Genomic DNA, 27,796 nt, shown 5'->3' with positions numbered 1-27,796 from the left:
CAATATATAAATGCTGAACGAATGAATAAACAGGTACACCATTCTTTCTCTGTAAAGCATCAAGTTTTCATCATCCTTATCAATGCCCATTTGTAGCACTTGATCAAAATTGTAACTGACCTGGTAAGCCCGAGATATCAATGAATCTGCAGTGTTCTAGGGGTCATACAATCCCTATGCTATTCCATTTTTGAATGGTACCTTTTGTTTTATTTCTCCTAATTCTATATACATTGTCATTCCAATATTTCCTTTTTGCTGTGCCAGGATTAAAATGTGTGACCACTACTGTTTTAAGCTCAGGATTACTACCACTTCCAAAACCGCTAATACCATAAAGATCACCGTTAACCATATGATGAAAGCCACTATAACACTTCTTAAGTTTTTAAAGTATCATTTACCTTTTAAGTATCAAAGTCTTAACTTTATATGTACAAAAATTACTAAGAGATATGAATGAACCCTTACATTTATTTCACATATACACCTGTTACTATACTTTTTTAAAAATCAGAATCCAAGAGTACTTATCTGCAGAATATTCCTTTTCATAATATTCAAAAGAGGATGTAACTGTTTCATAGAACCAAGTTTTATTGCTTTATCTCTGTATATTTCAGTGATAAGATGTATGTGGTATGTATAGTGGGAAAGTGTTAAGTGTTTAAGTTACCAAACAAGTTCATGCTTAATGTACCACACAAATATTAAGCACTTACTATGTACAACGCACATATTAGGATATTGTGAGAAACATAAAGATAATGTCTCAATAAAGTTATGAGAATATATAGACAACAAAATTGGAACAAAACAATAGAAAAGGTTTAAAGAACTGTTCTTCAATTATTACTTTAAACTAAATTTTAAAATAAATTAAGTTTTAGGGGCACACACTGAACTCAAAAAAATGCAATGCTGGTCTTTTCCTTTAACCACTTCTGCTACGAACTGAATTGTGTCCTCCCCAATTCATATGCCAAAGCCGTAACCCCCCTGTGTGATGGTACCTGGAAACTGAGCCTTTGGGAGTTAACTAGGTTTACATGAGATCATGAGGATGGGGCCTTCAGGATGGGATTAGTGCCCTTATAAGAAAAGACACCAGAGAACATGCACTGTCTCTCTTCACCATGTAAGGGTGCAGCAAGAGGGTGGCAGTCTGCAGGCTAGAAGGAGAACCCACACCAGAATCCAATCATGCTGGCATTCTGATTTTAAATTTTCAGCTTCCAGAACTGTGAAAAAATTAATTTCTGTTGTTTAGTCACAACTCTTAAGTACTTTGTTACAGCAGCCCAAGATGACTAATACACCTCTCATTCACTTTTATACTTTTACATCATAAAAGTCATAATCACACTCATGTAATTTACTGCCACAAATGTATTTTTATAATATAGTAAGAGGTTGAGAAGTGGAGTTAGTAAATAAACATCAACTCTTCAATTGCCAATTGTTTGTAAAAGTGGAAAGAAGGAAAGAGAGAGAGAATTCTACATTTAACAAGTAACTCAGAAATAAGCTTTGGGGGAGAGGGAGTTACCTCATTAGCAATAAGTGCAGACATTCCCCCACACAAAACCTCTTTCAGCAGCATCAGAAAGAGAATGCTTTTTGCATGTGTCACTTCTCAGGTCCAAGCCTCTAGCAGGCTTCTTGTTATATGCAATTAGCCCCATGCCAAGATTTAGTACATTTCATAATAAATCCCTTGACCACATTAACTGTAGGCTTGGCAAAGTTGGAAAGGCTCTATTCACGAAGACAGAAAACAAGCCACAAGACTTACCCCACAGCAAAACGCACTTGCTAGATGCCAACACACTACAAATTTCAACAGCCTGCCATGCTTTCCCTACATTCCTCTCCCTCAATTTGGGGTAGAGGAGGGGTCAGAAAAATACAACCTGCCATATGACTATGATTAAAGGGTATATAAGGGCAAAAAAATGCTACAGACAAATTTGGTTTGTTTACTTCTTCCTCCTCCTCCTAAATCTTGTTACTAGCTTGTTCCTTTGACCTGACACCCCAAACCACCCACCCAAAAACCTAGAGTCACTTCACAGATGAGATGCAGAGTTTACCCTCATTTAAACAGTAACCATCTGTTGCCTGCAGGAAGACTGTGGCTCCTTCTCAGGTTTCCCGTTTTGGAACATGAAGGCTGTGGTACATTATGGCTATTCTGCATGGGAAAGTTCTCTGCAGGACAGCAGGAGCAATGAACAAAGGAAGGAGGCACAGAATTAATGAGCTCTTCTGCTCATATCAGAACAAAGCACAACACCTTTTGTTTATTTATTGATTTATTTTTGATAAACACCTTTTGTGAAGGAATTTAAACTTCAGCAGTACAGAGGGAATATGCATGAGCTCTGGAGTTATACAAACCTCAATTTCAATCTTAACTTGTTTTCACTTTGCTAATTACAGCATCCATTTCTTTATCTGAAAAATAGAGATACTACAGAGTTGATGCAGGGCCTAGAAATGTCTGGCTCGGAAAACTGCCTATTATATACAGGATTAATTCTAGATATTTTATATTACAATATTATCACTGGAAAAAATTTTAATCTCAGGCAAATTATGATAAAAACGTAGGAAGACAAAAAAAATAAAGTATCACTATTGAAACTCCATTAAGTTTCCTTTTGGATAACACATTTGAAATATCACCATTGTAAAATTTACAATAAAAATTAATTAAGAGGCCTCTATCTCTTAGATGCTCCACAAGAGGTTCCTGGTACTGACACCCTAGTCCTCTTTATTATAAATTTCTGTCTAGTTATTTGAGGCTCCAACATATATTTAAAATAAGACAAATAAGACTCTTAAAACCTGTATTTCATTCAGAAAAACTATTGAAATTTAGTATTATGCACTACAAATTTTTAAATGTTTTAATACTGGTGTCTTGCTTTTCTGGTATAAGAAACAATGGTTTCCTTAGAAATATGATTTCCTTGGAGATACATCATTATGATAAATCACGATATATCAGAAATATATCATTAATAGCATTTCTAACAATAAAATCTGATAAAACAATCTCCTAATAATCTTAAAACAAAATACTTGAAATTGGGACTAGTCTAGAAAAGTCAAGTATTGGGTCACTTAGTTTATGGGTGCAAGCAAAAATTTATAGTCAGCCTTCCTCAGCCTGAATACCAGCTTCATGATTTACCAGCTTTGGACTAAGGTGCTATTTAATCTCTGCTTTAGTTTCCTTATCTATAAAATGATCAATATCAGCACCTACCTCTTATAATTGCTAAAAAATCAAATAATGTTTGAAAGGTGTTTAAAACTGCCTGGTGTATAGCAAGTGCTTTGAATTATTATCATTGTTATTATTCACGCTATTACGAAAAATCATATGGTCCTTTAACATCTGCTTACTTCTACTGCCTACACAACAAAGATCTTTTACTATTTTCTTCTCCTTTCCTCTCTTCTCTGATTTTTTAAATTGGTATTATCTCATCTCTATTTTTGTTTTAGTCTTATATGCATATTTATTTATTTTAAAATACCATCAGTCCTTTTACTGATGTTTTCCTAGTAATGATTTGTATGGATACAGCTCATGCTCTCATAGATTCCTTAGGAAGTGCAGACAGAAAATTCCCTAAACTTTTATGTAATGAAAACTCCTTTTCTAAAGCTATGAAAATTGAAAAATAGTTTGGATATAAAATTCTTGGTTGCCACTTTCTTTCACTGAGTATAATAAAAAATAGTAACAACAACAAAACTGTTTCCTTGCACTGAATACTGGTTTTGAGTATCTAATGCTAGTTTTGCTTTTGTAGATGACATGTTCTTTTTGCCCGTTAGCCTTTAGAATTTTATAATCATTGTTGAAACAGGCTAAATCTCCAAGTTTATTGCTTGGAGTTAATAAGCCCATGTAAGCTCTCCCAATGTGTAGAGATTCTGAGTTTTCTATTTTTGTAAAATTTTCTTGGATTATAGTTTTAAATATTGGTTTTGTGAATTATTGTTTTTCTTCTTCAGAAAGTCAAGTAATATAAGTATTATTTCTCCATTGCCTGTCTTCCATTTCTACACTTTCTCTATGACCCATTTTGTTTCTTTGTGTCATTTGTATTCTCTTGGTCTTTTTCCTGTTTTTCTTAGATGTCTCTTACTAATTTTCATTTGAATCTACTCTCTCTTGGGTACTCTGAAATTTATCTTCATTTGTGAGATGATTTTTTCATTTTAATGTATTTATTTAGCAAGTTCAATATACTATTTTTTCATTTCTCCCTGCTTTTTCTATTTGTTTTTAATTTTTAAATTTGATTAAAAGTAGTTTCTTATACCTAAATGTTTGAGTATATTTAATTGTTTAGATTGTAGACACAGTTTTCTACTGCTTCCTGATTTTTGTGGGAGGGAGGTTAAGGTGGTATTTCGCTCAGTTGATTTGCATACAAATTCACAACCTGACCTTCTTCAACAGATTTGTATGAATTTTTATTTTCCTTTTCTTTATTTTGTGATGTGAGGATATTTTATAAAATTTCTAGTTTAAAGGCACCTTTTCCTGTCAATCTGGCAAATTCTAGGGTCAGCAAGATTTATTCTTTTACATGTGTATTGGTTTTAGTAGTGGGGGAGAAGGGTTACAAGTCCTCCAAGTTCGTGTTCTCCTTTGTTTTACAGCACCCTAATTTAATCCTTTTCCTTCTTTTCTCCTTTCCCATACATTGCCAAAGAACTACTCTTTGTTCTTTTTTACCTTCTGTCCCTCCCTGAAAAGCAAAGCAATTGGAGGACTGTCCCATAATATTGTTAATTTGACCCTTTAAAGAGCTTATACTTAGATATCTTTTCCCATAATCTTCATCCCATCTTCCCAGTTTCTTTTGCAGTATTTTCGGATTTAAAGTATATCTGACCTGTGTAGTGGTCTCTCCAACTCTTCCTTAGGCTCCCTTGCCAGTGTCCCTTTTCTTCCTCCCCAAGTGATTCCCAGTCCGTGTGTGTATACTACAAAGCACTGCAACATGACAGGGAAGGGGCAGGAGTATGGAGGACTGTAGAAGTTACAGTTATTTTGTAGTCGTGGCATTCTCTGTCTTCAAGTGATGTTGAATGTGTATTTTTGCATAGAAATTTATTAGTGGTAAATTAATTTCACATCCGTATGGGAGATTTGAAGAGGTTACTTTACTACCAACTCTTCACTGTCCAGTTATCTGGAAGGTAGGTGGTCATTTTTAAAAACATGTTGATGTCTTTTAAAAGAATGTGTACTCAACAATTGTGTAGTATAATATACAACGGAAAGCCATTATATCAAATGCAGTATTTGTATAGCTCAGCTTTCCAATATGCTTATAGATTTAGGACCTGCTCAGTCAATCAGTAACAGAGAACATTATGTTCAGATCATCTACTGAAAATTTGTTAAATTCTCTTTGTAATTCAGTTATTTTAGCTTTACAAAAAATTTACATCAGACTTTAGATATAAATTAGAAATTGTATGTTTCAGAATATTTTAATCTTTTTTAATTGCATTTTAGGTTTTGGGGTACATGTGAAGAACATGCAAGATTGTTGCATAGGTACACACATGGCAGTGTGATTTGCTGCCTTCCTCCCCTTCACCTATATCTGGTATTTCTCCCCATGCTATCTCTCCCCAACTCCCCACCCCCGCTGTCCCTCCCCTAGTGCCCCCAGACCCCAGTGTGTGATGCTCCCCTCACTGTGTCCATGTATTCTCACTGTTCAAGACCCACCTATGAGTGAGAACACGCAGTGTTTGATTTTCTATTCTTGTGTCAGTTTGCTGAGAATGATGGTTTCCAGGTTCATCCAAGTCCCTACAAAGGACATGAACTCATCGTTTTTTATGGCTGCATAGTATTCCATGGTATGTATGTGCAACATTTTCCCTGTCTAGTCTATCAACGATGGGCATTTGGGTTGGTTCCAGGTCTTTGCTATTGCAAACAGTGCTGCAATGAACATTTGTGTGCATGTGTCCTTATAGTATAACAATTTATAATCTTTTGGACATATATCCAGTAATGGGGTTTCTGGGTCAAAGAAATTTCTATTTCTAGGTCCTTGAGGAATCACCACACTCTCTTCCACAATGGTTGAACTAATTTACACTCCCGCCAACGGTGTAAAAACGTTCCTATTTCTCGACGTCCCCTCCAGCATCCGTTGTCTCCAGATTTTTTAATGTTCGCCATTCTAACTGGTGCGAGATGGTATCTCAGTGCAGTTTTGATTTGTATTTCTCTAATGACCAGTGATGATGAGCATTTTTTCATATGTTTGTTGTCCTCATATATGTCTTCTTTTGTAAAGTGTCTGTTCATATCGTTTGCCCACTTTTGAATGGGTTTGTTTTTTTCTTGTAAATCTGTTTTAGTTCTTTGTACATTCTGGATACTAGCCCTTTGTCAGATGGGTAGATAGCAGAAATTTTTTCCCATTCTGTTGGTTGCCAATTCACTCTAATGACTGTTTCTTTTGCTGTGCAGAAGCTGCGGAGTTTGATTAGGTTCCATTTGTCTATTTCGGCTTTTGCTGCCAATGCTTTTGGTGTTTTGGTCATGAAGTCCTTGCCTATGCCTATGTCCTGAATGGTTTGCCTAGATTTTCTTCTATGGTTTTTATGGTATTAAACATTTTAATCTTTTATCAAATTGTAGTAATCTTTTTTATCTGTAGTAATGTTTTTCCATCTTAAAGTGTTATTTCTCACTATATCCAAGCTTTTGATTATTACTTGGCTGATATATTATTCTCACTTGTTATTTTTAACCATTTTTAAATTTATAACTTAGGCACAGCACTTACAAACAGTATATACCTGGATTTTTGGCAATGTAGTGTAACAATCTTTGTCTTTGAACTTTAAAAGGCAGTACCTTTATATTTATTGTAATTAAAGATATATTTGAATTTAATCCTATTAACCTATTTTGTGTTCTTCATTTTTTACACATTTACTAAGCTTCCTTCTAAAAAAATAGTTTTGTTCCAAATACATCCTTTCACTGTGAATGCCACATTTCCAGGATTGTGTTAGCAGGACTCAGTCAGATCCAGTATTTTTCTGGATTCATGCATTCTTATTTCTTGCTTCTGAAGATTTAGCTTAGTATCTCTCCAGGTCAGCAATATATTTTACAATTATATCAAATAATTAGATTGAGCTCTTTAAATTATATATATTTTTAAATTCTAAATGATTTTTTTCAAAATATTTATTCTGCCATAATGCCAGAAATGGAATTTATGTTGTTTTTCTATATAAACTTAACATTTCCTTCAAAAACTACAAAGCAATCAGGCATTTTTGGCAAAATGTCTTTTCTTCCCTGAAGTTTGGAAACTAAAGTGTCTTCTCTGGTGAAATAGGTTGGCACCAATGGCTGCAGTTAAAAAAAAACCAACAAGGATACTTGGTATTCTCTCATTATGGTTTTTAAAACAATCAGAATAGGAAAATGTGCAACTCTACCATTCTATGCAAATTCTTAGAAACAGGTAGATACATTTGTCATATCTTTCTAAATCCCAATAATAATGATGTGCTAAATAAAGAAGCAACATTTTCAACTTGCTCCTCTTTACTTAGTCATCTTCTCAGTGACTAGATGGAAAAGGCACTAATTATCTGTTTATCTGTTCACTACTGCTACGAAATTGAGCTACCCTAAAACTTAGTGGTTCCAAACATTAATTGCTCATGAGTCTATGGGTCAAGATGGGAGGACCTTCAGGTCCCAGCTGGGTTCCCTTAAGCATGTGTAGTCAGGTACAGGTTGGTTAGGTGGCTCAGCTGATTTTGGCTGTTCTGTCTTATATATTTTTGGCCAGCTGGCTGATGGCTGGTCTGAGAGGGCCAAACTCAAGTGGAAGGACTTGGCTCTGCTCCACTTAGCTGCTACCCTTCCACCAGGTGAACCTGCTCTTGTGATCACAGCAGTGGCAGAGTTCCAAGAGGAACAGAAGCAAGCAAGAGCTCTTAAGACCCAGGCTGGGAATTGGCACACGTCTACTTTCACTGTATTCTATTGGCTAAAGCAAATCACAAAGCCAGCCCACATTCAAGAGCTGGGAAAAAAAAAGGCTTCCTAATAGAAACAACCACAAAGTCTTACAGCAAAGAGTGTTAGACATACGCGGAAGGGAAGTTTGGGGTCATTGCTGCATTTAGTCAACCATAATCTATAATTATGATATGTATGTTTGCAGTTGATGTTTTATAAGATGTCATCTTATTCATGTCTGGAAATTTTATTAACACCTAAATAAGGTTATGAGAAACTCTAAAACCTCCCTAGGGTGGTCGTAACTCTTATCCAATTTGAAATACAAATGTCTAATAAGCATATCAGAAGTTATTTTAAAAAAAAAAACAGAACCTGTTAAATGAAATTTATGAGAGGCCACTGGTTTGGACTGAGCTTCTGTACTGGGCCCAATATACCAGACAAGCCCAAAATGGAGTCACTCAGAATGTAGTCATTATGTGGCTGGGAGCCACATAATCCAACTAAAGTTTGAAATGGGCCTGTTTTCAGAAAAACTATTAGAAGACGCACAGCAGTCAACTGGGAGGAGCCTAGTTTACCTGGAGCCAGTGTAACAGGAAAGTACTCTCTGTTTTAATCTATAAGGAAAGTTACTTTGAAATGATCAATCCACTTTTCATTTTCTGTTTCTGCTTTCATCAGCCCTTTCCTGCCGATAAACCTAACCTCCTCTGCTCAGCTCCTGGGAGCACCTTTTCTAAATGTTTAGATGAGAAGCTACTGATTCTCGAATTACTAATAAAAACCTAATATCTTTAAACTAAATTTGTTGCAATGTTGGCTTTTAACAAACCTTAGAAGGAACAAAGAACGGGCATATTAAAACAATGGAAACCAGTCCCCTCTATGCTCCTGAAACAAATATTAGTCATATAACATTCCTGAAAACGATTTTGCAATATGCTTATAGAGCCTTTAAAAATGCTCTCATCCCTTGATCTAAGTATTCCACTGTCAGGAATATACCCTAGAAATAAAACCTGAAACAATAATGAAACATAACATTGTACAAGAGGGTACAGCCATTAAAATTGTTTTTTAGAAGACCATTCATCAATATAGGCAATATAATTCCAATTTAAATGCTTACATACACACACATGCACATGTGTGCACACACACACATAGAAAATATAAGCGAAGGAGAAATGAAATCCTTTACAGACAAGCAATTACTGAGAGATTTCATTGCCACCAGACCTGCCCTACAATAGCTCCTGAAGGAAGTACTAAACACAGAAAAAAACATGCAGTACCAGCTACTGAAAGAATAAACCAACTGGTAAAGACCAATGACACAATGAGGAAACTGTGTCAACCAATAGGCAAAACAAGAAGCAACAAAATGGCAGGATCAGATTCACACAAAACAATATTAACCTTAAATGTAAATGGCCTAAATGCCAAAATCAAAAGACAAAGACTGGCAAACTGTGAAAAAAGTCAAAACCCATCAGTGTGCTGTATTCAGGAGAACCATCTCACATGCAAATACACATATAGACTCAAAATAAAGGGATGGAAGAAGATCTACCAAGCAAATAGAGAGCAAAAACAAAGCAGGGGTTGCAATTTTAGAGTCACACAAAATCGACTTTAAACCAACAAAGATCAGAAGAGACAAAGACGGACACTACTATGGTGGAAGAATCAATACAACAAGAAGAGCTAACTATCCCAAATATATATGCACCAATTACAGAAGAACCCAGATACATAAAGCAAGTTCTTAATGACCTACAAAGAGACTTAGACTCCCACACAATAATAGTGGGAGACTTTAACACTTCACTGTCAACATTAGACAGATCAAGGAGACAGAAAATCAAGAAAAATATATATGACTTGAACACACAACTGGAACAAGCAGACCTAACAGACATCTACAGAACTCTCCACCCCACAGCCACAGAATATACATTCTTCTCAGAACCACATCACACTTACTCTAAAATTGACCACATAATTGGAAGTAAATCACTTCTCAGCAAATGCAAAAAAAAAAAAAAAAAAAAAAAAAAAACGGAAATCTAAGTAACAGTCTCTCAGACCACAGTGCAATCAAATTAGATCTCAGGATTAAGAAACTAACTCATAACTGCACAACTTCATGGAAACTGAAAAACTGGCTCCTGAATGTTGACTGCATAAACAATGAAATGAGGGCAGAAATAAAGATGTTCTTTGAAAAAAATAATGAGAACGAGGACACAACGTGCCAGAATATCTGGGACACATTTAAAGCAGTGTCTAGAGGGAAATTTATAGCAATAAATGCCCAAATGAGAAATGAGGAATGATCAAAAATTACACCCTATTGTCAAAATTGAAAAAGCTAGAGGAGCAAGAACAAAACAACTCAAAAGCTAGCAGAAGAAAAGAAATAACTAAGATCAGAGCAGAAATGAAGGAGACAGACACACAAAAAATCCTTCAAAAAAATCAATAAATCCAGGAGCTGGTTTTTCAAAAAGATGAAAAAAATAGACTGCTAGCCAGATTAATAAAAAAGAAAAGAGAAAAGAATCAAATGGATGCAATAAAAAATGATAAAGGGGGTATCACCACCAATCCCATAGAAATACAAAACTACTATCGGAAACTACTATAAACAAATATATGCACATAAACCAGTAAACGTGGAAGAAATAGATAAATTCATGGACACTTACACCCTCCCAACTCTAAACCAGGAAGAAGTCAGAAGTTTGAACAGACCAATAACAAGGGCTGAAGTTGAGGCAGCAATTAACAGCCTACCAACCAAAATAATCCAGGTCCAGACAGGTTCACAGTGAATTCTACCAGACGTACAAAGAGGAGCTGGTACCAATTATTCTGAAACTATTCCAAACAATACAAAAAGAAGAAGTCCTCCTCATCTCATTTTATGAGACCAACAACATTCTGATACCAAAACCCAGCAGAGACTCAACAAAAAAAAGAAAACTTCAGGCCAATCTCCATGATGAACATAGATGCAAAAATCTTCAATAAAATACCGGCAAACCGATTGCAACAGCATATCAAAAAGCTTATACATCATGATAAAGTAGGCTACATCCCGGTGATGCAAGGCTGGTTCAACATATTCAAGTCCATAAATATAATCCACCACATAAATAGAACCAAAGACAAAAACCACATGATTATCTCAATCGATGCAGAGAAGGCCTTTGACAAAATTCAACAGCCTTTATGCTAAAAATTCTCAATAAACTAGGTATTGATGGAACCTATCACAAAATAATAAAAGCTATTTACAACAAATCCACTGCCAATATCATTCTGAATGGGCAAAAACTGGAAGTATTCCCTTTGAAATCTGGCACTAGACAAAGATGCCCTCTCTCTCCACTCTTATTCAATATAGTATTGAAAGTTTTAGCCAGAGCAATCAGGTAAGAAAAAGAAATAAAGGGTATACAATTAGGAAAGGAAGAAGTCAAATTGTCTCTATATGTAGATGACATGACTGCATATTTAAAGACCCTATCATCTCAGCGTAATTCTCCTTAAGATGATAAGCAACTTCAGCAAAGTCACAGGATACAAAATCAATGTGCAGAAATCACAAGCATTCCTATACACCAATAACAGACTTAAAGAGAGCCAAATCAAGAGCGAACTCCCATTCACAATTGCTACAAAAAGAATAAAATACCTAGGAATACAACTAACAAGGAACATAAAGGACCTCTTCAAGGAGAACTAGAAACCACTGCTCAAGGAAATAAGACACAAACAGATGGAAAAACATTCCATGCTCATGGTTAGGAAGAATCAATATCATGAAAACGGCCATACTACCCAAAATAATTTATAGATTTAATGCTATCCCCATCAAACTACCAAAGACCTTCTTCACACAACTGGAAAAAAACACTTTAAACTTTATCTAGAACCAAGAAAGAGCCCACATAGCCAAGACAATTCTAAGAAAAAAGAACAAAACAGGCAGCATCATGCTGCCAGACTTCAAGCTATACTACAAGGCAACAGCAATCAAAACAGCATGGTAGTGGTATCAAAACAGAGACATAGACCAGTGGAACAGAACAGAGGCCTCTGGAGCAACACCACACATCTACAACCATTTGATCTTTGACAAACCTGACAAAAACTAGCAATGGGGAAAGGATCCCCTGTTTAATAAATGGTGTTGGGAAAGCTGGACAGCAATGTGCAGAAAGCAGAAACTGGACCCCTTCCTGACACCTTACACTAAAATTGACTGCAGATGGATTAAGGACTTAAACATAACACCTAACATCATAAAAACTCTAGAAGAAAACCTAGGCAGAACCATCCAGGACATAGGCATAGGCAAGGACTTCATGACTAAAACACCAAAAGCAGTGGCAACAAAAGCCAAAATAGGCAAATGGGATTTAAGTAAACTTCAGAGCTTCTGTACAGCAAAAGAAACAATCATTAGAGCAAACTGGCACCCGACAGCATGGGAAAAAAAATTTGCAATCTACCCATCTGATAAAGGGCTAATATCCAGAATCTACAAAGAACTGAAAGTCTCACAAGAAAAAAACAAATCCATCCAAAAGTGGGCAAAGGATATGAACAAACACTTTACAAAAGAAGGCATATGTGAGGACAACAAACATATGGAAAAAAGCTCATCATCACTGGTCATTAGAGAAAAGCAAATCAAAACCACATTGAGATACCATCTCAGACAAGTTAGAATGGGTATCATTTAAAAAAAAACTGGAGACAACAGATGCTGGGGAGGATGTGGACAAGTAGGATCACTTTTACACTTTTGGTGGGAGTATAAGTTGTTTCAATCATTGTGGAAGACAGTGTGGCGATTCCTCAAGAATCAGGAAATAGAAATTCCATTTTACCCAGCAATCCCATTACTGGGTACATACCGAAAGGACTATAAATCGTTCTATTATAAAGACACATGCACATGTATGTTTATCGTGGCACTGTTCATAACAGCAAAGACCTGGAACCAATGTAAATGCCCATCAATGACAGACTAGACAAAGAAAATGTGGCACATGTATACCATGGAATATTATGCAGCCATAAAAAAAAAACGGTGAGTTTTTGTCTTTGGTAGGGACATGGATGAACCTAGAAACCATCATTCTCAGCAAACTAACACAAGAACAGAAAATCAAACACCACATGTTCTCACTTATAGGCAGAGTGTTGAACAATGAGAACACTTGGACACAAAGAGGGGAGCATCACACACTGGGGTCCGCTGGGCGGGTACTAAGGGAGGGACAGGGTAGGGAGAGTGGGAGAGGAATATCGTCAAGAGAAATGTCAGGTATAGGTGATGGGGGGATGGCGGCAAAAAACCACCTTGACAGGAATGTACCTATGCAACAATCTCGCATGATCTGCACATATACCCCAGAATCTACAGTACAGTAAATTTTTTTAAAAAGGAAAAAAATACTGTTTTAATTATTCTATTATTAATATACTTCTAGATAATATATAAAATGAATTTCAATATATTTGATAGTTGATAATATTATACTTCTAGACAATATATAGAATGAGTTTCAATATATTTGATAGTTGTTATCTCCAGAAAAATACATATGCATTTAAGTTTCTACTTTTTTGGGCCTCACTTTCTTATCGTTTAAAAACTTAATTTACATGCTGAGCCATTTCCACTGTTCTGATAAATCTTCAGAAAACCAGACATTATTTTATAATTCATACTGGGGGTAGGGGATGAAGAATCTAGATTAATCTAAATTAATCCTGAGATTCATTTCTAGAGAAACGTGCCTATAGGCACCCGCTTGCTTTCTCTTTGCAGAGCCTAGTGTGCAGGCAATGGTTTTCTCTGCTTTCTGATTTATTTCAGTTCACTAACTAATAAGAAATGGTAACCCTGAGGCCAATCCATTTGACTGGTTCTCTAACCCCATCGCAACTCCTGGTCAAAGGCCCTTTTCTTTGGGGTTAAATTCTGATCCCACCAATAACTGGAACGATGACTCAAAAATGAACAAAACCTTTTCCAAACCCCTCACCCTGGTACCACAGAAGGTTCCTGATGCCCTGCCCCACATCCCAGATGCTAACCTTTGGAAAGAGACAGCAACCCAAATCAAGACCTATTATTTCTAGCTTACTCCCCAACCATCTCTCCCCATGAAGAATATTCTATGATTCTGATTCTCAAATCAATATGAGTTTTTAAGCACAGTGGAATAATATGTGGCCCAACTGAAACTTACTATGCTGAACATTTAGCCTCACAACGCTTAACCAGGGAGAAAAAAATATATTGTATTTCATACCCGCCAAAGGAGTAATACTAATACCTGTAAAAGTATTACAAGTACATTATTTCTGCATTCTTAATTAAAACTATGCTACCATCTTTTAATCTGGTTATTTTTAAGCAAGCAATGAAATATTTTATAAATATACAAAAGTAACTTTCTGAAAACCACTGGGTAGATTTACAAGGATTTAAAGTATAATAAAATTGTGATAAGAGTTCACTGGAATAAAGTCAAACCCATTAAGAAGTGTTAACATTTATTCATCCTATATTTGTTCATGTGTTATTAGAAAAGATATATTCAAAATAAAGCACATCTTTCCATCATTATTATGAACCAGTTCAAATTGTTCAAACAGTATTATAGGTTTTCAGTATAGCACTGAAGTAAAGATCAGGAGGTCTCAATGTAATTCCAACTCTACCACTTAGTATCTATGTAATCCTGGGCAATTTTCTTAATTTTCCAATGCTTCAGTTTTAATATCTATAAAATGGGAATACTTACAGAACAGTTTTCGCAGTCTTGAGAAGAACAAACTGAACTCATTTAAAGCATTCATAATGACATCTGAACACTGTAACACATTATTAAAATAGCTACACATAGGGGCAAATGATTAGAAAAGAGTCTCCAAGTTCCCATTCACTAACACACGTGGGTCAGAACTGGGGCCTCCGTGTTCACACCACCTGTTCCACATTTGCCCTCTAAAATCAGTGACACCAACTAGAACTATCGGCATGAAAAGTATAATGGATAGATTTGCTTTAAAATGGCATAATTTTTAATTTAGTTTGTATTAACTTGAAAAATGTTATGATATCAGCAATGGTTAAAAGGTTATTACCAAGTGTGTAAATGTTTGAGGAACAGATTAAGTGTGTAAGCCAACATTTCAAATGAAAAGCAAAAGTTACTTTCCCATTACAGAACAAATCCACATTCACTTTGTCATGTTGATTTACACCAGTTTCCTTATCTTATGTGTTTTTGCTGATAACTAAAGGAACAATTATAGATTCCAGTCATCTTATAAAATATATTATCTTTCTGTTAACTTCAGCATACCACAAAGTCAGAATGTCAAACAGCAATAAGGATGCCTACCAAACATCCTAATTATTTAATAATTACTATGACCTTACCTTTATCAACAAGGCATGAAATGACCTTCCTTTCCTTTCACATCTAAGGAAAAATAGGCTGAACTCCACCCTGTGAACAAAGAGACAAAAACCAAGTTACTATTTGTGGCTTGAGAAAGGCTTCTTATTATTTACCAGTTCAAAGGCAGAATCACAGTAATACATAATAGAACTGGGGGAAAAAAAGTACAGTTCTTCCTACATTTGCTCATTTGTTACTATTAATAGAAAAGATATACCAAAAATAAAGCACATATTCCCATGATTATCATGAACCAGTTCAACTTATGAAAACAGTATTATAGGTTTTCATTACAGCAGTGCGGTAAAGATCAGAAGCACCTCAGAGTTCTAACTTTTGGTGTAATTTCTAACGAAGTTCTTACGGCTGGGCGCCGGGGCTCACGCCTGTAATCCCAGCACTTTGGGAGGCCAAGGTGGGCAGATTACCTGAGCTCAGGAGTTTGAGACCAGCCTCAGCAATTCAGTGAAACCCCATCTCTACTAATATACAAAATATTAGCTGGGTGTGGCAGGGTGTGCCTTTAGTCCCAGCTACTCAAGAGGCTGAAGCAGAAGAATTGCTTGAACCCAGGTAGTAGAGACTGCAGTGAGCCGAGATCGCACCACTCCACTCCAGCCTACTTTTACTATAGCACTCAAAGTTCTAACATTTAAGCCCCAGTTTATAAATAAGAGAAAATATAACACTCCATGTTATAGAATTACAGACATCATATAAAGTTTCTCTGGTATCTTTCCAAGAAGAAGCAAATACTAAGTCTTAGCAGACTTACAGTTTCTGGACATTACTTAATTCAAGGATTTTGATACTTAAATAATAGCCACAGATTTTTTTTTTTTTTTTTTTTTTTTTTAAGATCGTGTCTCGCTCTGTTGCTTAGGCTGGAGTGCAGTGGCATGATCTCAGCTCACTGCAACCTCCACCTCCTGGGTTCAAGCAATTCTCCTGTCTCAGCCTTCCAAGCAGCTGCGACTACAGGCACACGCCACTACGCCTGGCTAATTTTTGTATTTTTAGTAGAGACGGGTGCCATCATATTGGCCAAGCTGGTCTTGAACTTCTGACCTCAGGTGATCCACCCACCTCAGCCTTCCAAAGTGCTGAGATTACAGGCATGAGTCACTGGCGCCCGGCCAGTGGCCACATATTTTAAGAGTAAATATATAAACTGGAATTTCATCTATAACATTTTTCTAATCAAGTTTACTTACTTGCTTAAAAACAGGAAGCAAAAAATATTACATTTCTATTGCCTTTTGTTAGTATTCATATCACCAACACCCTCTTCTAGTAAAATGTATAAATCACAATTAGATTTTAATTAGATATAAAATGTTTTTCTATATTTTTATATGCTCCATGTCTTCCATATTTTCCAAAACATAAAAGAAACACAAGCTTAAAAGAGAAAATTAAAAACAGTATGCTGTGTGGTCAAATTAAGATCAAAAATAAGACTATAGCAACACATTTCATTCTAAAAATAGAATTACTATATAATCCAGCATTTCTACTTTTGGGTATATATCCAAAAGAATTGAAAGCAGGATCTCAAAGAGATATTTGCACACCCATGTTCATAACAGTATTATTCACAATAGCCAAAAGTTGAAAACAACCGAAATGTCTACTGCAGAATGATAAAACAAAATGTGTATATGTGTGTGTGTATATATATATATGTGTGTGTATGTATGTGCATATATACACACATATATACATACATATACACATACATGTGTATGTGTGTGCATCTATGTATATACACACATATATACACGCATATATATACACACACATACATATATGAAATATTACTTAGCCTTAAAAATGAAGGAAATCCTGTCCCATGCTACAACATGGATGAACCTTGAAGACGACATACTAAGCAAAATAAGCCAGACACTAAAAGGCAAACACTGTATGATTCCACTTACATGAGGTATCTAAAGTACTAAAACTCATAAAAACAGAAAGCAGAATGGCGGCTGCCAGGGACTTGAAGAAAAGAAAATGAGACTTGTGGTTTAATGCAGAGTTTCAGGTCTGTAAAATCAAAAAGTTCTGGAAATCTGTTGTGAATATACTTAACACTGCTGAACTGTACACTTAAAAATGGTTAAGACAGTAAATTTTAGTTACATGTTGTTTACTGTAATTTTTTTAATGCATTAAGACTTTAGCATACAAGAAGGTACAAGTGAGAATTCATGGCCTTGAAGTATAGATAAGATTTATAAGAGCAGAAATAGAGATGGAAAGTCCAGGTAGAAGATTCAATCCACAAAAAGTTATCTCCAAATGATGAAGAAAAGCAGCAAAAATCCAGGTAAACAGCCACCTAATAGAAGAGTAACTCAGATAAAACTACAAAGACAGACTGAGGGTCATTTAGTAAGGTGGTCAGTATTTAAGGGATAGTATCCAAAATGACAGAACAAGTAAAGCTCTGTCCATGTGGACTAGAGATGAGAGGAAGTAGTCAGGAACACCTGTTAGAAGTTTTGCTCAATGCCGACCCAGGAAGTCTGACTTACGGCAAAAAAATATATATATATAAATAATTTATTTTTAGATATATTTCTAGATATAGTCCAGGCACATTAGGCAAATGTGAAGTTGTTATTGGAGACCCTACAGACAGTTGAATCGGTTGGGTTTCCCATAAATAAAGACATATATTTGAAAACCTTTCAAATCGAGTATGATTACACTACCTTCAAATTGTATCAAACCCTACAGACAGTTGAATCAGTTGGGTTTCCCACAAATAAAGACATATATTTAAAAACCTTTCAAATCGAGTATGATTACACTACCTTCAAATTGTATCAAACTGAAATTTCTTCACTCTAAAACTTCTTAGGCACAGAGATCGCCTTGTACATCTTTCACATCTAAAGTTCAGTTTTATAATTACAGCTTATTTAAGTAATTGCAAAACAGATGATCACCTTTTATTGCTGAATATTTACATGGGGATATATTAAACACTTGAAATCGGTTGTTTATTTTTGAGACAGGGACTAGCTCAGTCATCCAGGCTGGAGTACAGCAGCAAAGGCTCAAGCTATCAGCCCACCTCAGCCTCCCAAGTAGCTGGGACTACAGGCACGCTCCACTGTCATCCAGCATTTTTGATACTAAAACAGAAACCTTAAATATCACACAAAGCCAGCAGATTCATCAATTCTTATAAAAGATGAAGACAAATTTCCAATTTCTCATCTGAAAAGTAAGGTTTAAAAACTCATGCTTCTACTTTAATCAAAAGTTGGAATTTCAAAATTTACATTTCAAACAAATACTTGTGACCGTCACTAAATATGTACTATTGATAGGGGCTTTTATATTCTATTGCTTCTGAGTTTAAAAAATGATTTTGAAAAATATTTTTATGTGTTTAGAGGGTACTTAAAATCAGTTTAGATTTGAAAGCTTTGTATACAAATGTTTACATTTATTTTTATTTAAATTATCATTTTTCCTGAATTTCTAAGCCATATTCTAGGGCTTTGCCTTCAAAACCATAGAAGCTAAAGACTTTAAAAGTGCCTTGTTAGGTCACAGGGAATGCCAGGGGGCCAGCAAGAGAAAGCAGACCTCACTGCCTGGATGTCAATTTTCCAGCTCCTGGGCACTCACTCACAAGAGCGGCACAGCTTAAAATGATTATAAAGATAGCATTAAGACAATTAAACAAATTACCTGGAATCAAGAGTACTTAAAACCCATTCCTAACCTGAATAAAAGGTACAACCTCAGAAATTGAGGTAAATTACAGAAAAGTGTTACAACATGAGTAAGCACATTCATTTTCCTCTTGCAATTTATAATTTTTCAAGCATTCTAGAATCAAACCTTGGGGTATTTCAGCAATGCATACACACTAAGGAAGGCCTAAAGTATTTCAGTAATGCATCAACACTCAAAATAGCTTGTATATATAGGTAGTAAACTAAGTTGTTGAAATTCTGACTATTCAGTATCCTTACTGGAGCAATCAAACCTTTTCTGTATGTGTTTACCTTGTGTTACCCTTTTAAAATAATGGAATTTTGAAGATCTTATTCTATAGTATGAAATTATAAGTGAACAATATAACTAATTATTAAATTCTGGAGTCCGAAAAATTCTAAAGAGGACTCTGATGTAAAATTTTTTCTTTCCAAAACAAAAATCCACGGAATATGTGGGGGGAGGGGATCTAGACTTACTTCCTTCTTAGAAAGGGTGTTTAAAGAATAACAAGAGTACTTCATAAATCAAGAAACATGACATTGACAAAATATTAACAACCTTGAAGGTGTAAAATACTTATATATAAAATTATGAAATGCATGTAAAGCCTTAAAATCGCGGAAAAGATTAGTAACAGTTCCATGTTCCAAACATGTCCATATTTTTACCATACCAAGACTAATATCTTACTTTACAAAGGATGTACACATTAGCTTATTTAATCCTCACAATAAGCACACAGTACTTTACATATAGCAGAATGCAGAGCAGCCAAGAACCAGGTCTTGGAGTCAGAGAGTCCTTGGGTATGAATTATAGCTTTATGTTTACTGGCTGTGTGACCTGGGGCAAGCTGCTTAACTTCTCTAACTCCGAGTTTTCTCATCGGTCAAAGTGGGATAATGCTACCTCCAACTTACTACAAGAATTAAATAAAATAACGCACACAAGGCATTTAACAAAGTACCCCTTACCCCTCCCCCAACCCCCTGCCAAAAAAATCATCATCATTTACAGGTAAGTGTCGGTAACTCCATAAACACCACAGCGCACTTGAGAACTTGGGATGTTCAGCTCCACACCTAAGGCTATTTCCACGGCTCCATAATTGTTTAAGAGCCTACCAAAAGACATCTTCCAACACTACTGTGGGAAACTCCAAACTCTGAGTCAGAATAATCTTCTTGGCAACATCTTTGCTTCTAGAGTGAAGTCGGAATCCAGTGCAAGATAAAATGCTAGGGCAATTATCAAATCATTGTGCTAATAGAGGCTAATTTTTGCTGAGGACTATCAAACCCACAGATAATATAAACCCCACCATAACCAAAACTTTCAAGTTAGGTCTAACATACTCAAGAAAGGTCTAATTAAATGGTGGAATACTAAATCACTTCTTATTACTCCCAATTCTCCATTTTCTAAGGCATAATAAAATGAGCAAGAGAACTGAGGGAAATAAAAGCTAAGGATGCTATTAATCCAAAACTTGCACTGATAACTTAGAACTGACAGTTTCTATTATAGCACTAATTCCATAACTATCACACAGCAAATAGCATAACCAAGTAAAGATGGGGTAAAGCTCGTGCTGGCTCTCAGGCACACCCATTTTCTCTCTCTCTCTCTCTCTCTCTCTCTCTCTCTCTCTCTCTCTTTCTCTCTCTCTCTCTCACCCATTCTCTCTCTCTCTCTCTCTCACACACACACACACACACACAAACACACATACCCATTCATTCTCTCTCTCTCTCTCTCTCTCTCTCTCTCTCTCCTCCCCGCCCCCCACCTCCCTCCTTCCTCTCTCCCCCCTCCACCTCCCTCCTTCCTCTCTCTCTCTTTCATTAAAACATTTCAAAAAATCTTGGCAGGAAATAGAGAGAAAGGGAAGTCAATTCACTGAGAGCTTCACTAGCAAGACACTCCACAGACACAGTGATTAAGAGCTAGTGTGTGACTATGAAGGTCCTTGGGAGCCAAAAACCTATTCTTCAAGAGTGCATTCCAAGTTTAGCACAAGAAAATCACAAAAACAAGCCCAAATACGGCACTAAGTTCACACTGCAAGAACCCCTATAATATGACTTTTATCCAAAAGTTTAAAGACAAAATTTAGTTAAGAATGATCAGAGTTTATAAAAATAGAATTTTAAAAGGCCATTTAGAACAAGAAGATAAATTTCTTTTCCTTAAAAAGTAACTTTGTTTGCAATTTCTTCTCTAATATAACTTTGTAAACCTACTGACTACATAGATTTTCAACCGTATTACCCATAAAGCTTACCAAATAACCCTTGAACGTACTACTAATAATGTATTCAATCTCAAACATATTTGTTATGCCCTACATAAATATTCAAATATTGACCAGGCCTCAAGGGAGAAAGTGGTGCCTCTGTTTCTTACAACCATTCAGCTTTGCATCTTTAGAAAATATAAAGGCCAAACATACATAAAACATGAGCTATTTTATAAAAATTAAATTTTTAAAAGAAATGCTTACATGACCTCAGGGAAAATAACAAACTAAAATATTATAGATAAAAAGTATGCATACTTAGAAATACATTCACATTTTATTTTATAATGAACAGGAGTATTTCAAATTCAAATAGTTCTTTCGAACCCATTTAACATGGATGGAACATACCTCTAATTCAGTCAAACCTAAAAGAAAAAGAAATAGTGTTTAGTTAAAGTATAGCCCATATGCAAAGCTGAATAATTGAAGATATATGTTATCTGAATAGCATAAATATTTAGACAGAGTAGCTCAGATGAAAGAGCTGGCCATATAGACTTAAAAGTCTACATTTGATCACTTAAAAGAAGCCTCAAAGAAAAAAGAAAAAGGTATTTCAGCATGTGATCTGGAAGAAATTTCAGCATCACAGGAAATACGTGACTTTCTTCTGGTGCTTAGTAAAATAAAGAAAAAAGGTTTAAAAAAAAGAAGTGAAAAATTGTTTTTATACAACATATGAATAATGAGTCTAGATTTTAAAAGCCTCATGGAGGTTTTATCTTTGATACTGCAGAAAGAGTAAACAAAATTCACAAATTACCTGGCAAGTAGAAATACAATTAGTATTCCTTCGAAACAGAGAGAGAGAGAGAGAGAGAGAATATGAAAGAGAGAGTGTGTGTATAAAAATTTAATTCCAACAAATCAGAGTTTTTTTCATTCTAAAAAGAAGGTTCTAGAGAAATTTAAGAAACAGTTTTTGATTGTTTAAGCTCTTTCCTCAGAGCACTCTAACATTTAACTGTTGAATGAAGACTCCATGGAGACACATACTACCAAGTAAATAAGCAGTGCCATAGAAAAAATTAGCAGTTACAGAAGAAATAAAGCTATAGCATTCAAGCCTTCATGCTATAGTCTACCAAACTGGGACTACGTGAGATGAAATATGTGTTATAAAGTGATCAGATGAACATAAAAACTCATCCTCCTATGCAACACCTTTGATTAATAAGTCAAATGTGTTAGGCTAAATTCAAACATTTATTTTCATGTTCTAAGAATATTTTCACTCTGCTGTTCACAGCCCCAAGCACTGGTATTTGCCTTCCCTTTTCCTGGGATGGCCCTTCCCTCAAATCCAACTGTCCAATCCTGCTCATTCTTCAACACTGAAAACAAAGGACACTTATTGGTCCCGTCCAAGGAAATATGATTTCATTTGGTCTCCCCACACCCAACTCCAATGACGTGGGGAGCCTCCTTTTTTGCTAAATAAAGTAAGGTGTCCAGGCACAGTGGATCATGCCTGCAATCCCAGCCCCTTGAGAAGCCGAGGTGAGTGGATCATTTGAGGCCAGGAGTTCAAGACCAGCCTGTCAATATGGTGAAACCCCGTCTCTACTAAAATAAAAAAAATACTTAAAAAAGTAGCTGGGTAGTAGTGGTGCATGCCTGTAATCCCAGCTACTTGGGAGGCTGAGGCAAGAGAATAGCTTGAGCCTGGGAGATGGAGGTTGCAGTGAGCTGAGATCACGCCACTGCATTCCAGTCTGGGTGACATAGTGAGACACTCTCTCTCAAAAAAAGAAGAAGCAGCAGCAGCAGTAGTAGTAGTAAGGCTGACTATGGTGGCTCACGCCTGTAATCCCAGCAGTTTGGGAGGCTGAGGCAAGAGTACTGCTTGAGCCCAGGAGTTTGAGACTAGAGTGGGCAACACGGTGAAACCCCATCTCCACTGAAAATACAAAAGAAAAACTGGCAGAGCAAGGGCATTGGGCACATGCCTATAGTCCCATCTACTTGGGAGGCTGAGGCAGGAGAATCCCCTGGGCCCCATGGGGCTGAGTGAGTGGTGACTGCACCACTGCAGTCCAGCCTGAATAATGAAAGTGAAACTCGGTCCCCCCCAAAAAAGGAAGCTGTGATCTTAATATGCAGCTAAAACAAATCTTAATGCAATAATTATATAAAAATAAACATTTATTGAGCAATGTGTCAATCACATTTTGAAGGTTATGAAACCTTATGTTTTCCCAAGGGTTCAAAAACCAGCATTTTCAATTTGCTCCAGAAATTACAAAAAGTTCCATATATCCCAGGGAAATTCTAAAATGCTTTCTTTAGGTTAAATGATGTGAAAAAGAGAAGAAAACTCACAAAACAGAATCGAAGTTAGAGAGACAGACAGGGAGACTAAACTGAGGCTATTCCAAGGTGAAAACTGGAATGGTATTAACTGAGGCCCTGAGATGTAAAAGGAATAAAGAGAAGTAGAAGAACTCAGAATTAAGACAGATGTAGCAAGAATTAGTGATCTATTCCTAGATTTCTAGTTTAGGCCTCTGTGTCTGGTGATGTCACTCATAGAGATGACACTGATAAGTAATAAATTAAAAGGACCAAGCTTGATGACACTGAAAATGAATTTAAAATTGGATATATTGAGTTTGAAGTGTCTGTGGAACACACAAATATGGTGACCCCTTTTAATACGGGTCAAGACTTAAGGTGAAAGACTTGCTATACATGCATCTTCTGGATGTATAGGATGCGTGAGAATGGGGTGTCTATCCAGAGAAAAGTTAACAGTGCTGGAATGACAGACAGTGGTTTCTTGGAACCTTTAGAACATAAATGTTTAAGAGGCAGGTAGAAGAGCCTGCAAAAGACCGTAGAGAAGGGAAAGTCGTATCAATAAGAGGAGAAGATACGTGAAAAATGTTACTCATTTTACTAATATTATTGTGTGCTCAATATGGGGCCCTACTGGACACAGGAGGTAGGCCAGGGCCTGAAACAAGTGTCCATGGATCTGGTAAATCAATGGTCATCAATGACTTGGCAAAAGCATTTCCAGCTATAGACTACAGTAAAACAAACAACGAATGGGGCCAGGCACAGTGGCTCATGCCTGTCATTTCAGCACTTTGGGAGGCCAAGACGGGTGGATCACCTGAGGTCCGGAGTTCAAGACCAGCCTGGCCAAAAGAGTGAAATCCTGTCTCTACTAAGAATACAAAAATTAGTTGGACACGGTGGCATGCACCTGTAATCCCATCTACTCAGGAGGCTGAGGCTGGAGAATTCGCTTGAATCAGGGAGGCAGAGGTTGCAGTGAGCTGAGATTGAACCACTGCATTCCAGCCAGAGTGACACCACAAGACTTCGACTCAAACTCAAACAAAAACAACGACAAAAAAAAAACAATTTATTGGTAGTAAGGAATGCAGACAGCCTTTTTCCAAAGAAAGTTACAGCAGCAGACAGAGGCTGATACTGGGCCAGGGAAGGATTCTGGACAAGAAAACAGATGCCAAAGGAGGAGTTAGTAGGGAAGAAAAAGAGAAGAAAGAGAGGAGACAGAGAATATGACTGTAAAACAGTCTTATTTCAGGGTGGAGAGGTGAAGATCCTTACACTGTGAAAGGAAGAAAAGCAGTATAAATGTATGGAAATACAAGTGGATGTTCACACAGGCAGAAACTGGTGGACTTCTCCAATGACCTGTATTTTCTTGGTCAGAGAAGAGAAATAATAATCCTCTGAAAAGGAATGGGATATATTAATGGAAAGAGCTTAAAAGATGGTTGGTGACATAGACCCTAAGTAGGAATGAGAGACAGAACAGACGGGACAAACAGAATTTTTATTCAGCAACAATTAGCACCTAGAAAGCTGGAGACAGTGAATTTATATTGTCACCAATACACAGAGATGTCAATCTATGCATTCACCTCTATTCCAAAGGTTTAGACATAAGCACAGACTTTATGACATATACTAGCTTGTCTGTTTGTTTGGGGGGGATACTCAGTAAGTAGTATATTCTAAAATCATGCTATGCATCTGAAAACTCCTGACACAAATCAGAAGAATCCACTTAACATATTTGATAAGACTGTTACCCTACGCCACCATCATCTCCAAAAAAAAAAAAAGTTTTTCAGTCAGTCATGTAATTCATGTTGTTAGCAAATAAAAACTGAAAATGAGGTTTCCATGCTAGAAATGTTGGAATTCACCCAGAGGCAATGTGAACCATTGAAAGATTTTTAAAGTAGAAAACATCGGCCAGGTGTGGTGGCTAATCCCAGCACTTCGGGAGACTTGAGGTGGGCGGATCATGACGTCAGATGTTTGAGGCCAGCCTGGCCAACACAGTGAAACCCAGTCTCTACTGAAAATACAGAAAAATTTGCTGGGCATGGTGGTCCGCACCTGTAATCCCAGCTACTTGGGAGGCTGAGGCAGGAGAATTGCTTGAACCCAGGGGGCAGTGGTTGCAGTAAGCCAAGATGGCGCCACTACACTCCAGCTCAGGTGACAGTGCAAGACTCCATCTCACAAAAAGAAAAAAGAAAAAGAAAACAGCATGAACAGGTTTGTGTTTGGAAACTATGTTCTATATTCTTGTATTCAATAGATTAAATTATGCATTTATTTTTTTCTGAATTGCCTTAGGTTCCCTGCCTCCAGACCCTATTCTCCTGCCTCAATTGGTAGGGATTTGAAGAAAAGGGACAAGTAATTGTAACACAGGGCATTTTTAAGTCAGTGAAACTATTTTGTGTGATACTGGAATGGTGGATACATGGCATTAAGCATTTGTCAAAATAAAACTGTACAATCCAAAAAATGAACACCTAAGGTAAACCATAAACCTTATTAATAATAAATCAGCATTAGTTTATCAATTGAACAAATAGCACAAATACAAGATATTAATCATAAGAGAAACTATGTGTGTATGGGGGAGGGGCTTCATGGGAAATCTCAGTTTCTGTATATTTTTTCTGTAAAACCTGTAACAGCTCTAAAAAATAAAGTCTATTAAAATAAAAACTAAAAATAAAGCAGCATGAACACATTTGTGTTTGGAAACTATGTTCTATATTCTTATATTTAATAGATTAAATTATGCATTCATTTTTACTGAATTAATATAAAATATATCCATAAAACCTGAAGATTATTTGGGAGGTCAAAGAGGGTGGATCACAAGGTCAGGAGTTCAAGACAAGCCTAGCCAACATGGTGAAACCCCATCTCTACTAAAAATACAAAATCAGCTGGGTGTGGTGGCACATGTCTGTAGTCCCAGCTACTTAGGATGCTGAGGCAGGAGAATTGCTCGAACCCGGGAGGCAGAGGTTGCAGTGAGCCAAGATCACAGCACTCCAGCCTGGGTGACAGAGTTAAGACTCCACCTCAGAAAAAGAAAAAGAAAAAAAAAAACCCTAAAGATTATTAAAAACCTACACATCACTACATTCAGGTATATCATTTCTAAATTATAAAGCAAACCTCCATTAAACCACTAAACCGCTGAATATTTTCTCATGTATAATGCAAAAATACATACTGTTAGCCCTCTGTATCTAAGGGTTTCACCAACAACAGATTGAAAATGTATTTTTAAAGGGATGGCTGTGTCTGTGCTGAACATGTACAGACTTTTTTCCCATGTCATTATTCCCTAAACAATATATTACTATTACATAACATTTACATTGCTTTGTGTATTAAAAGTTTTTACCTTAAGCTTGTGCCTCTTTTTCAACCGCAATGACCTAATATCACCAATCGAATCCCTAATTTACACTCAAGAAATTCTAAGAAATTATCAACTTACATACAATTTGTTTTTTAATAAGTATTTGGCCCTTATCAAAAGATCTATTCGTAAAAGAAATACAGAACTATATGGCTTAGAAACAACAGCTATAAAAACATTTCCTTCATATGGAATTTACGTCACTCTGATATCCACAATGACTTCCCAATCTTTCCTTGTTCTACCTCCACCTTTCCCTCCTTAAAGAATCTTCTAAATACTATCTTGAAGTCAACTTTTTAATAACTGGAGTTCGGGGTTTTTTAATCCTAATCTTTATCGACATCGCCCTCCTGCTACCATTATCTCCCACCCACCATGAAGACAATTTTAAATGGGAGAGGTTAAAACCCATTCTGCGGTTCTGGCATAGACAGAGGGTCTTCTGAAGACTGAATCCCAGCAATTACATTGGTCAAAGC

The 27,796-nt window shown here is 36.3% G+C and overlaps 1 protein-coding gene across 3 annotated transcripts in view; it reads right to left on the bottom strand.

The window, feature by feature from the left end:
* The window catches only part of BMPR1B (bone morphogenetic protein receptor type 1B), a 401,543-nt gene that overhangs the window by 271,933 nt on the left and 101,814 nt on the right, over positions 1 to 27,796 (bottom strand). For all 3 annotated transcript variants that reach the window (XM_074396464.1, XM_010340137.3, XM_074396469.1), the window contains exon 2: positions 15,528 to 15,597. The gene's annotated coding sequence lies outside the window, so the exon portion shown is untranslated. The remainder of the gene's footprint in view (positions 1 to 15,527; positions 15,598 to 27,796) is intronic.

This window comes from Saimiri boliviensis, chromosome 3, assembly GCF_048565385.1.
Source record: "Saimiri boliviensis isolate mSaiBol1 chromosome 3, mSaiBol1.pri, whole genome shotgun sequence".
Classification (NCBI taxonomy): domain Eukaryota; kingdom Metazoa; phylum Chordata; class Mammalia; order Primates; family Cebidae; genus Saimiri; species Saimiri boliviensis.
The sequence above is the reverse complement of the archived record's forward strand: the minus strand, read 5'-3'. Positions and strand labels throughout refer to the sequence as shown.